This window comes from Colius striatus, chromosome 28 (genome assembly GCF_028858725.1).
Source record: "Colius striatus isolate bColStr4 chromosome 28, bColStr4.1.hap1, whole genome shotgun sequence".
NCBI lineage: Eukaryota > Metazoa > Chordata > Aves > Coliiformes > Coliidae > Colius > Colius striatus.
The window spans coordinates 403,027-415,747 of NC_084786.1; the positions used below are offsets into that span (position 1 = coordinate 403,027).

General features: G+C 56.9%; 1 protein-coding gene across 1 annotated transcript in view; it reads right to left on the reverse strand.

The window, feature by feature from the left end:
- The window catches only part of LOC133628075 (scavenger receptor cysteine-rich type 1 protein M130-like), a 376,192-nt gene that overhangs the window by 310,332 nt on the left and 53,139 nt on the right, over positions 1-12,721 (reverse strand). The window lies entirely within an intron of this gene.

Sequence of the window (12,721 nt, forward strand, 5' to 3'; positions counted from 1 at the left end):
GGCGGGGGCGACCTGCGTCACAAGGAAGCCGTTGTCGGGGTGTCGGTGGAGAGGGGCCAAAAACACCGGGCCCGCAGCTGGCCTGGGTTTGCAAGGTTTGATCAGGGGCGGTTTGTGTCACAATGAACCCGTTGTCGGGGTGACGGCGGAGAGGGGAAACGGTCCCCGGGCTTGCAGCGGGTCTGGGTTTGCGGAATTTGAAAGGGGGCAGTCGGGGTCACAATGAAGCACTTGTCGGAGTGATGGCGGAGAGAGGCAAAAAACTCCGGGCCCGCAGTGGGCCTGGGTTAGCGGGGTTTGGGCGGGGGTGGCCTGCGTCCCAAGGAAGCTGTTGTCGGAGTGACGGTGTCAGGGGCAACGTACCCAGGGCCTGGAGCAGGCCAGGGTTTGCAAGGTTTGGGCGGGGGCGGCCTGCATCACAATGAACATGTTTTTGGAATAAGGGCAGAGAGGGGCAACGGACCAAGAGCCCGCAGCAGGCCTGGGTATGCAAGGTTTGGGTGGGGGCGGCCTGAGTCACAAGGAAGTCGTTGTCGGGGTAACGGTGGAGAGGGGCCAAAAACACCAGGCCCGAAGCAGGCCTGGGTTTTCAAAGTTTGGTCAGGGGCGGCCTGTGTCACAATGAACCCGTTCTCGGGGTGACGGCGGAGAGGGGCAGCGGACCCAGGGTCTGCAGCAGGCCTGGGTTTGCAATGTTTGGGTGTGGGCAGCGTGCGTCACAATGAAGACATTGTCGGGGTGACGGCGGAGTGGGGCAATGGACCCCAGGCCCATAGCAGGCCTGGGTTTGCGGAATTTGTGCGGGGGCGGTGTGCGTCACATTGAACCCGTTGCTGGGGTGATGACGGACAGGGCAAAAAAAACCCCGGGCCCGCAGCAGGCCTAGGTTTGCAAGATTTGGGCGGGGGCGACCTGTGTCACAATGAACCCGTTGTCGGGGTGACGCAGGAGAGGGACAACAGACCCAGGGCTCACAGCAGGCGTGGGTTGGCAATGTTTGGGCGGGGGTGGCGTGCGTCACAATGAACCCGTTTTTGGGGTGATCGCGGAGAGGGGTAAAAAACCCAGGGCCCGCGGCAGGCCTGGGTCTTCAAGGTTTGGGCGGGAGCGGCCTGCGCGACAATGAACCTGTTGTCGGGGTTACGGCGGAGAGGGGCAACGGACCCCGGGCCCGTAGCAGACCTGGGTTTGCAGAATTTGGGCGGGGGCGGCCTGCGCCACAAGGAAGGCGTTTTCAGAGTGACGGCGGAGAGGAACAACGGAACCAGGGCCCCCAGCAGGCCTGGGTTTGCAAGGTTTGGGCGGGGGGCGGCATGCTTCACAATGAACCCGCTGTTGGGGTGACGGAGGAGAGGGTCAACGTTCCCCAGGCTCGCAGCGGGCCTGGGTTTGTGGAATTTGGGCGGGGGCGGCCTCCGTCACAAGGAAGCCGCTGTCTATGTGACGTCAGAGAGGGGTAACGGACCCACGGCCCGCAGCAGGCGTCAGTTTTCAAGGTTTGGGTGAGGGCGGTGTGCGTCACAAGGAAACTGTTGTCGGGGGTGACGGCAGAGAGGGGCAACGGATCCAGGGCCCGCAGCAGGCCTGGGTTTGAGGAATTTTGGCGGGGGTGGCCTGAGTCACAAGAAAGCCGTTTTTGGGGTGACGGCAGAGAGGAGCAACGGACCGCGGGCCTGTAGCAGGCCTGGGTTTGCGGAATTTAGCCGGGGGAAGCCTGCATCACATGGAAGCCGTTGTCAGTGTGACGGCGGAGAGGGGTAACAGACCCAGGGCCCATAGCAGGTGTGGGTTTGGGCGGGGGCGAACTGCGTCACAAGGAAGCCGTTGTTGGGATGACGGTGGAGAGGGGCAATGGACCCAGGGCCCGCAGCAGTCGTGGGTTTTCAAGGTTTGGGCGGGGGCGGCCTGCATCACAATGAACTCGTTGTCGGGGTGGCGGAGGAGAGGGGCAACGGATCCCGGGCCCGTAGGAGGCCTGGGTTTGCGGAATTTGGGAGGGGCCGGCCTGTGTCACAAGGAAGCCTTTGTCAGGGTGACTGTGGAGAGCGGCAACGGACCCAGGGCCCGCAGCACGCCTGGGTTTGCAAGGTTTGGGGGGGCGGTGGCGTGCGTCACAATGAAGCCGTTTTTGGGGTGACGGCGGAGAGGGGTAAAAAACCCAGGGCCCACAGCAGGCCTGGATCTGCAAGGTTTGGGTGGGGGGGGCCCGCGTCACAATGAACCTGTTGTCGGGGTGACGGCGGAGAGGTACAACGGACCCCGGGCCCGCAGCAGGCCTGGATTTGGGGAATTTGGCCGGGGGCGGCCTGCGTCCCAAGGAAGCCATTCTCGGGGTGACGGCGAACAGGGGCAACAGACCCAGCGCCAGCAGCAGGCCTGGGTTTCCGGAATTTTGACGGGGATGGCCTGCGTCACAGGGAAGTCGTTGTCGGGGTGACGGTGGAGAGAAGGGCAACAGACCCAGGGCCTGCAGCAGGCCTGCGTTTGCAGGGTTTGGGTGGGGGCGGCCTGTATCACAATGAACCTGTTGTCGGGGTGACAGCGGAGAGGGGGGAACGGACCCTGGGCCCGTAGCAGGCCTCGGTTTGCGGAAGTTGAGCGGGGGCGGCCTGCATCACAAGGAAGCCGTCGTCGGGGTGACGGCGGAGAGGGGCAACGGTCCGCAGGTTCGCAGTGTGCCTGGATTTGCTAATATGGGCGGGGGCGGCCTGCGTCACAGGGAAGCCGTTGTCGGGGTGACGGTGGAGAGGGGCAAAAAACCCCGGGCCTGCAGCAGACCTGGGTTTGCAAGGTTTTGGCGGGGTCGGCCTGCGTCACAATGAACCCGTTGTCAGGGTGACGGCGGAGAGGGGTAACGGTCCCCAGGCGTGTATCGGGCCTGGGTTTACGGATTGGGGGGGGGGGGGGCTGCCTGCGTCACAAGGAAGTCGTTGTCGGGGTGACAGTCTAGAGGGGCAACAGACCCAGGGCCTTCAGCAGGCCTGCTTTTACAAGGTTTTCATGGGGGCGGCCTGCGTCACAATGAACCCGTTGTCGGGGTGACGGCGGAGAGGGGCAACGGACCCAGGGCCCGCAGCAGGCCTGGATTTGCAAGGTTTGGGCGGGGAGGGCCTGCGTCACAGGGAAGTCATTGTCGGGGTGACGGCGGAGAGGGGCAAAAAACCAGAGGCCCACAGTAGGCCTCGGTTTTCAAGATTTGGTCATGGGCAGCCTGTGTCACAATGAAGCCGTTGTCGTGGTTAGAGCGGAGAGGGGCAACAGTTCCCAGGCTCGCAGTGGGCCTGGGTTTGCAAGATTTGGGCGGGGCTGCCTGCGTCACAATGAACCCGCTGTCGTGGAGACGGCCGAGAGGGACAACGGACCCAGGGCCCACAGCAGGCATGGGTTTCCAAGGTTTGGGTGGGGCAGCCTGCGTCACAAGGAACCCGCTGTCGGGGTGACGGCGGAGAGGGACATTGGACCCCGGGCCCGTAGCAGGCCTGGGTTTGCAAGGTTTGGGTGGGGGAAGCCTGCGTTACAAGGAAGTCATTGTAGGGGTGACGGCGGAGACGGGGAATGAATCCCGGGCCCGTAGCTGGCCTGGATTTGCGGAATTTGGTCTGGGGGTGGCCTGCGTCACAAGGAAGCCGTTGTCGGAGTGACGACGTAGAGGGACAACGGACCAAGGGCCCACAGCAGGCCTGGTTTGCAAGGTTTGGGCCGAGGCGGACAGCGTCACAATGAACCCACTGTCGGGGTGATAGCGGAGAAGGGCAACGTTCCCCAGGCTCACAGCAGGCCTGGGTTTGCAAGGTTTGGTCAGGGGCGGCCTGTGTCACAAGGAAGCCGTTGTCGGGGTGACGGCGGAGAGGTTTACCAGTTACCAGGCCTGTAGCTGGCCTAGGTTTGCGCAATTTGGGCGGGGGCGGCCTGCGTCACAAGGAAGTCCTTGTTGGGGTGACAGCGGAGAGGGGCAACAGACCCAAGACCCGCAGCAGGCCTGGGTTTTCAAGGTTTGGGCGAGGGCGGCCCACGTCACAATGAACCTGTTGTCGGGTTGACGGCGGAGAGGGGCAACTGACCCTGGGCCCGTAGGAGGCCTGGGTTTGCGGAACTTGGGTGAGGGCAGCCTGCGTCACATTGAACCTTTTGTTGGGGTTACGGCGCAGAGGTGCAACGGACCCCAGGCCCGTAGCAGGCCTGGGTTTGCGGAATTTCACCAGGGGCGGCCTGCGTCACATGGAAGCCGTTGTCCGGGTGACGGCGGAAAGGGGCAACGGACCCAGGGCTCGCAGCAGGACTGGCTTTGCAAGGCTTGGGCAGGGGCGGCCTGCGTCACAGGGAAGTCGTTGTCAGGGTGACGGCTGAGAGGGGCAACGGTCTCCAGGCTCGCAGCGGGTCTGGGTTTGCGAAATTTTGGCGAGGGCGGCCTGCATCACAATGAACCTGTTGTCGGGGTGACGGCGGAGAGGGGGAACGGATCCCGGGAGGGTAGAAGGTAGAAGGTGTCACATTTGCAGTTGCTTTCCTGTGGGAGCTATCTTCAATACCACACTTTTTCTCCTCATCACCCATTGAAAAAATACATGTGTCTGTTAAGTTATACCACTAAGTGTAGGAGCTACAAGAAAGCAGGAAGGCAGACCCCAGCTACAGTAGTAAGTAGGTCCCCATGCAGTCTATCAGCCAGCACGGTGTCACATTTGCAGCTGCTTTCGTGTGGGAGCTATCTTCAATACCACACTCTTTTACTCCTTATATCCCAATGAAAAAATACATGTTGTGGGTTAACTTATACCACTGCGTATGGGAGCTACAAGAAAGCAGGAAGGCAGACCCCAGCTACAGTAGTAAGTAGGTCCCCATGCAGTCTATCAGCCAGCACGGTGTCACATTTGCAGCTGCTTTCCCGTGGGAGCTATCTTCAATACCACACTCTTTTTCTCCTTAGCTCCCATTGAAGAAATATATGTTGTCTGTAAAGTTATACCACTGCGTATGGGAGCTACAAGAAAGCAGGAAGGCAGACCCCAGCTACAGTAGTAAGTAGGTCCCCATGCAGTCTATCAGCCAGCACGATGTCACATTTGCAGCTGCCTTCGTGTGGGAGCTATCTTCAATACCACACTCTTTTACTCCTTATATCCCAATGAAAAAATATATGTTGTGGGTTAACTTATACCACTGCATATGGGAGCTACAAGAAATCAGGAAGGCAGACCCCAGCTACAGTAGTAAGTAGGTCCCCATGCAGTCTATCAGCCAGCACAGTGTCACATTAGCAGCTGTTTTCGTGTGGGAGCTATCTTCAATACCAAACTCTTTTTCTCCTCATCTCCCATTGAAAAAAATACATGTTTTGGGTTAACTTATACCACTGCGTATGGGAGCTACAAGAAAGCAAGAAGGCAGACCCCAGCTACAGTAGTAAGTAGGTCCCCATGCAGTCTATCAGCCAGCACGGTGTCACATTTGCAGCTGCTTTCGTGTGGGAGCTGTCTTCAATACCACACTCTTTTTCTCCATGGATCCCTTTGCAAAAATACATGTTGTGGGTTAACTTATAACAAAGCGTATGAGAGCTACAAGAAAGCAGGAAGGCAGACCCCAGCTACAGTAGTAAGTAGGTCCCCATGCAGTCTAGCAGCCAGCACGATGTCACATTTGCAGCTGCTTTCGTGTGGGAGCTATCTTCAATACCACACTCTTTTTCTCCTCATCTCCCATTGAAAAAAATACCTGTTTTGGGTTAAGTTATACCACTGCGTATGGGAGCTAAAAGAAAGCAGGAAGGCAGACCCCAGCTACAGTAGTAAGTAGGTCCCCATGCAGTCTGTCAGCCAGCACGGTGTCACATTTGCAGCGGCTTTCGTGTGGGAGCTATTTTCAATACCACACTCTTTTTCTCCATGGATCCCTTTGCAAAAATACATGTTGTGGGTTAACTTATAACAAAGCGTATGGGAGCTACAAGAAAGCAGGAAGGCAGACCCCAGCTACAGTAGTAAGTAGGTCCCCATGCAGTCTGTCAGCCAGCACGGTGTCACATTGGCAGCTGCTTTCCTGTGGGAGCTATCTTCATACCCACTGACTTGGACTGCTCATCTCCCTTTCAAATAACACATATCCCCTCTTAAATTATACCACAGCGTATGGGAGCTGTGGAGAGGCCAGGTGTGTTTAACCCCTTCCCAGCCGCGGGGATCTGAGTCTGCAGCGCAGCGGCGCCAGCAGCCTGCAGTGAGTCACCCCTGACCTCTGACTCCTCCCGTGACCCCCTTGTGACCCCCGGTGACCCCAGGACCCCCCTTAACCCCTCCATGATCCATGACCTTTCATGACCCCCCTTACTCTCTGTGGCCCCCATGACTCATCCAGGATCACTTAGTGACCCCGATGACCCCTCCATGATACTCCTTTTCCCCCCTGTGACCCCATGACCTCTCCATGACCCCATGACCTTTCTGTGAACCCTCATGACCCCCACACGCCTCCTGTGACCCCACACATCCTTTATGACCCCCCCTTGCCCCTGTGACCCCTCTTTTCCCTATGACCCTATGTGACCCCATGACCTCTCCCTGACCCTGTGACCCCTCCGTGACCCCACCGTGACCCCATGACCATTCAATGACCGCACATGATCCCTCTGTGACCCCTCCTTATTGTGTGACGCCCTCAGAACCCCCCATTGCCCCATGACCCTACATGACCCCACGACCTCCCCTTGATCCCGTGACCCTGCCATGACCCCGTGACCTCCAGGTGACCCCTCCATGACCCCTCTGTGAGCCCTCATGACCTCCTTTTGCCCCTTTCACCCCTCCTTGCCCCATGGCCTTACGTGACACCATGACCTTCCCCTGACCCTGGGACCTCCCAGTGACCCCGCTGAGACCCCGTGACCTCCCAGTTACCCCATGACCCCGTGACCCCTCTAGCTGCCCCGTGCTTTTGGTGCTCGGTGAGAACTCCCCCAACGAGGACGCCGTGGTGAGTTTTGGGTGGGTTTGGGGGGTGGGGGGCGTGGCCACGGGCTGTGACCCCTCCATGACCCCGTTAAGCCCCGCCCTCTCCCCTTTGCCCCTCCCCTCCCCCCAGGTGGAGTGTATCATCATGATCGACCGAAACTTCCTTCCTCAAGGTGACCTTTGACCTCTGACCCCAGGCACTCCCAGTGCCTCCCAGTGACCCCCAAACCCGTCCCAGTGACTCCCAGTAACCCCCAAACCCCCTCCCAGTAACTCCCAGTTACCCAAAATCCATTCCCAGTGACTCCCAGTAACTCCCAGTGACCCCCAAACCCCCTCCCAGTATCTCTCAGTGAGTCCCAGTGACTCCCAGTTACCCCCAACCCCCTCCAGTGTCTCCCAGTGACTCCCAGTAACTCTCAGTAGCTCCCAGTCACCCCCAGCTCCCCTCCCAGCTCCTCCCAGTGACCCCCAAAACCTCTCACACCTCCTCCCAGTCCCTCCCAGTGACCCCGAACCCTCTCCCAGTCCCTCCCAGCCCGTCCCAGTATATCCCAAACCCCCTCTCAGCTCCTCCCAGTCCTTCCCATAACTCCAAACCCCCTCCCAGCTCCTCCCAGTCCTTCCCAGTAACCCCCAAACCCCCTCCCAGCTCCTCCCAGTCACCCCCAATCCCCCCTTCCCAGTCCCTCCCAGTAACTCCCAGTGCCCCCTTTGTCCCCCCCAGATGGCAGACGGGGGCGGCCAACCCCAACTCACCCAGGTAAAGGGGGAGGGAATGTGGGGGGGGTGGCTTACGGTGTGGGCGTGGCCTGACAGAGAAGGGAGTGAGGTCACGTGGCCACGCCCGCCCCCCCTCCCCCCCCCCCCCCCCACCCCCTTGCAGCCATCCAAGCTGACCGAGCCTTCAAGTACTTTGTGCAGGGGATGGGCTACAGTGACTGGCTAATGAGCTAATTAGCGGCCTTAATTAGCGCGACTAACGAAGGGCTCGTTAAGGAGGGGATGTGGGCAATTAGGGAGGAGCTTAATTAGTTGGTTTGGGGTTAATTGCAGGGTTAATGTATGATTAGATGGCCTTAGAACCACTTTGGGGGGGGTAATTAACCTCATTAATGCACTGTAGGGTGCTAATTAACATCGTTAATGATGGGGGTGGGGGTCTAATTAATGAAGAGGCAGGCTCAGCTAATCAATAAGGGTCTAATTAATTAGGTAGGAGCTGAATTAATTGCTCCTAAGTGGTTCATTAGGTGTTAAATGGGTTTAGGGCTGCTTTGGGTTGCTAATTAACATCGTTAATGATGGGGGTGGGTGTCTAATTAATTAAGAGACAGGCTCAGCTAATTAATAAGGGTCTAATTAATTGGGTAGGAGCTTAACTAATTGCTCCTGGTGCTAACTAAATGGTTCATTAGGTGTTAAGTGGACTTAGGGCTGCTTTGGGTTGCTAATTAACATCATTAATGACATTGGTTGGGGAGTAATTAATTAATAGAAACACTTGGCTAATTAATAAGGGTCTGGTTAATTAGGGAAGGAGCTTAATTAGTAGCTTCAGGGGTTAATTAAAGCCTTAGTTAATGAGTAAGGCCGCTGTGGTGTGCTAATTAACGTCACTAATGATGTGGGGGGGGTCTAATTAACTAAGTGAGGGGCTTGGCTAATTAATAAGGGTCTAATTAATTAGGAGAGGAGCTTAATTAGTTGTTTCAGGGGCTAATTAATACGTTAATTCGTGATTAAAGGGGAATTAACACACCAGCGGTGTGTTAATGGGGAGGACTTGTGGTTAATTGTGTTGGGGGTGGTTCTAATTAATTAGGAGGGCGCTTAATTAACCACCTCGCGGCTTAATAAAGCTCTTAATTAACCCATTAACCCTCGGAGCCTCACTGGGACTAATTAAGGGGGGGGGCACTTCATTCACCAGAATCACCGCGGAGCTAATTAACGGAGCCTAACGACCTTCCCCCGCGCCTTAATTAACCCTTTAATTAGCGATTAATTAAGTCGCACCCCCCCCCCCCCCCCCGGGTTGAATGGAACGGTGCAGCGGCTGGGCGGGGCCAAGCTCCGCGGCGCCTCGCCATCTGATTGGCTGAGGCGCGGACAGACGCGCGCCGATTGGCCGAGGCGGGGGCGGTGGGCGGTGTTAAAGCGCGGTGTCTCCCCTCCCGGCAGTGGCCGCGTCCACCATGACTCGCTTGTCCCGGTCCCGAACCGCTTCGGTCGCCAGTTCCGGCTCGGCCGAAGGCGAACGGGGCCGGAGCCGAACCCTGTCCCGCGGCAGCGTCGGGGGAGCACCCGGGAGCCCTTGATCCGCCCCTGCCCCGGTAACGGAGGGACCGCCCGAACCGAACCCGGCGGCGCTTCGGCTCCTTCCGTCCCCCCCTCGGGTGTTTCCGTCACCTCTCGGGTGTTTCCGTCACCTCTCGGGTGTTTCCGTCACCTCTCGGGTCCTTCCGCCGCCGCTTAGACGATCGGATCCTTCCGCCCAACGTCCGACGGCCGGATCTAGACGGGAGGGGCACTGGGAGTTACTGGGAGGGGGGTTGGGGGTTAGTGGGAGGGACTGGGAGCGACTGGGAGGGGGTTACTGGGAGGGACTGGGAGCGACTGGGAGGGAGTTGGGGGTTACTGGGAGTCACTGATAGGGGGTTTGGGGGTTACTGGGAGCGACTGGGAGGGTGTTTGGGGGTTACTGGGAGCGACTCGGAGGGTGTTTGAGGGTTACTGGGAGCGACTGGGAGGGGGTTTGAGGTTACTGGGAGGGACTGGGAGCAACTGGGAGGGGGTTTGGGGTTACTGGGAGCGACTGGGAGGGGGTTTGGGGTTACTGGTAGGGACTGGGAGCGACTGGGAGGGGGTTTGGGGGTTACTGGGAGTCACTGGAGGGTATTTGGGGGTTACTGGGAGTTACTGGGAGTCACTGGAGGGGTTTGGGGGTTACTGGGAGCTACTGGGAGGGGGTTTGGGGGTAACTGAGAGTTACTGGAGCTACTGGGAATTAGTGGGAAGGGGTCTGGAGCTTACTGGGAGCTACTGGGAAGAGGTTTGAGGTTACTGGGATTTACTGGGAGGGGTTTGGGGTAACTAGGGGCTACTGGGAGGGAGTTTGGGGTAACTGGGAGCTACTGGGAGTTATTGGGAGGGGGTTTGGGGGTTACTGGGTGCTACTGGGAGGGGCTTTGGAGGATCCTTCTCCCCCAGAGCCGGATCTAGATGTGCCCCAATGGGATCCCTCCGCCAACGAGGTTTGGCCCCTTTTCCCCGCGGATCCTTCCGCCGCTCAATAAAAGCCGCCGCTCCAGTGTTTCAACTGGGTTGAACTGGGATGGACTGGGGAGACTCTTGCGTCCAAACCCCACCAAACTGGAACTTTTACACACCAAGTTGCACCAAAACCTCACTTTTTCCTCTCGGAAATGCCTCAAAACCCCACTTTTCACTTCAAAACTCCACCCAAACCCCACTTTTCCCCTCAGAATTGCCCCAAAACCTCATTTTATCCCTCAGAAATAGTCCAAAACCTCACTTTAACTCCCAAAACTTCACCCAAATCACTTTTCCCCTCAGAATTGTCCCAAACCCTCATTTTATCCCCGCAAATTGCCTCAAAGCCTCATTTTATCCCTCAGAAATAGCCCAAAACCTCACTTTTCCACTCAAAACTTTACCCAAATCACACTTTTCCCCTCAGAAATACCCCAGAACCCCACTTTTCCCCTCAAAACTCCACCAAAACCCCACTTTTCCCCTCAGAATTGCCACAAACCCTCATTTTATGCCTCAGAAATACCCCGAAACCTCACTTTTGCCCTCAAAATGTTACTCAAATCACACTTTTCCCCTCAGAAATACCCCAAATCCTCACTTTTCACCTCAAAACTCCACCAAAACCACACTTTTCCCCTCAGAATTGCCACAAACCCTCATTTTATCCCTCAGAAATACCCCAAAACCTCATTTTATCCCCCCAAATTGCCCCAAAACCTCACATTTCCCCTCAAAACTCCACTTTTCCCCTCAGAAACACCCCAAACCCCCACCTTTCCCCTCAAAACTCCTCCAAAACCCCACTTTTCCCCTCGGAATTGCTCCAAAACCTCACTTTTCACCTCAAAACTCCTCCAAAACCCCACTTTTCCCCTCAGAATTGCCACAAAAGTTCATTTTATCCCCCTAAATTGCCCCAAACCCCCACTTTTCCCCTCAGAATGGATGTGCGGCCTACCCAGACTCTGACCTTTGGCACTGGGAGGGAACTGGGAGGCAACTGGGAGCGGCTCCTGCTCCTGAGCGCGGCCACGGGCGCTGATTGGACGGAGAGATGAGGGCGCCGAGCGTTGATTGGTTGCTACGGGGGTGGAGTCTGCCCGGCAACGGGACTAAAGAGAGATGATTGGCTGAGAGGCGGAGCGGCGTCTGTGTTGGGGGGGTGGGGAATGGGAGGGAACTGGGATGAACTGGGGAGGGAACTGGGGAGGGACGGGGATGAGCTGGGAGGGACTGGGAGGGAACTGGGACGAACTAGGAGGGCACTGAGAGGGAACTGGGAGCAACTGGGATGAGCTGAGAGGGCACTGGGAGGGACTGGGAGCAACTGGGAGGGAACTGGGAGCAACTGGGATGAGCTGGGAGGGCACTGAGAGGGAACTGGGAGCAACTGGGAGGGAACTGGGAGCAACTGGGATGAGCTGGGGGGGACTGAGGGGGCTGGGAGCAACTGGGAAGGAACTGGGATGAACTGGGGAGGAACTGGGAGGGAACTGGGAGCAACTGGAATGAGCTGAGAGGGCACTGGGAGGGAACTGGGAGCAACTGGGAGGGGACTGGGATGAACTGGGAGGGAACTGAGGGGAACTGGAGGGAACTGGGAGCAACTGGGATGAACTGGGAGGGAACTGAGGGGAACTGGAGGGAACTGGGAGCAACTGGGATGAACTGGGAGGGAACTGGGAGGGGACTGGGATGAACTGGGATCAATTGGGAGGGGACTGGGACAAGTTGAAGGGAACTGGGAGGCACTGGGAAGGGGTTTTGGTTTTTTATCCCACTTTCAGCCAGTTTTGACCCATTTTGACCCATTTTTTACCCCATTTATTCCATTAACCCCCAATTTTATCCCACTTTCAGCCATTTTTTACCCATTTTGAGCCATTTTGACCCATTTTTTACCCATTTCTTGCATTATCCTCCAATTTTATCCCACTTTCAGCCATTTTTTACCCATTTTGACCCATTTCACCCCATTTTTCACCCATTTTTCACCCATTTTAACCCCATTTATTGCATTATCCTCCAATTTTATCCCACTTTCAGCCATTTTTGACCCATTTCGACCCATTTCCCCCCATTTTCAGCCATTTTTGACCCATTTGTGCCCCATTTCCCCCATTTTTGACCCATTTCCCCCCATTTTGACCCATTTTTGACCCATTTTTGACCCATTTCCGACCCATTTTTGCCCCATTTCCCCCCATTGTCCCCCAAATTTTGAACCATTTTCCCCCATTTTTGACGCATTTTTGCCCCATTTTCTCCCATTTTCAGCCATTTTTGTCCCATTTTTGCCCCATTTCCAACCATTTTGACGCATTTTTGCCCCATTTCCCCCCATTTTTGACCCATTTTCCCAGCCTCCAGCCCATGTTCCTGGCCCTGACCTCGCTTACGGCGGGACACGCTGTCCGCACTCACCTCTCACACACCTTTCACCCCTTTTGACCCCATTTATCTCATTGTCCCCCAGTTTTATCCCACTTTCA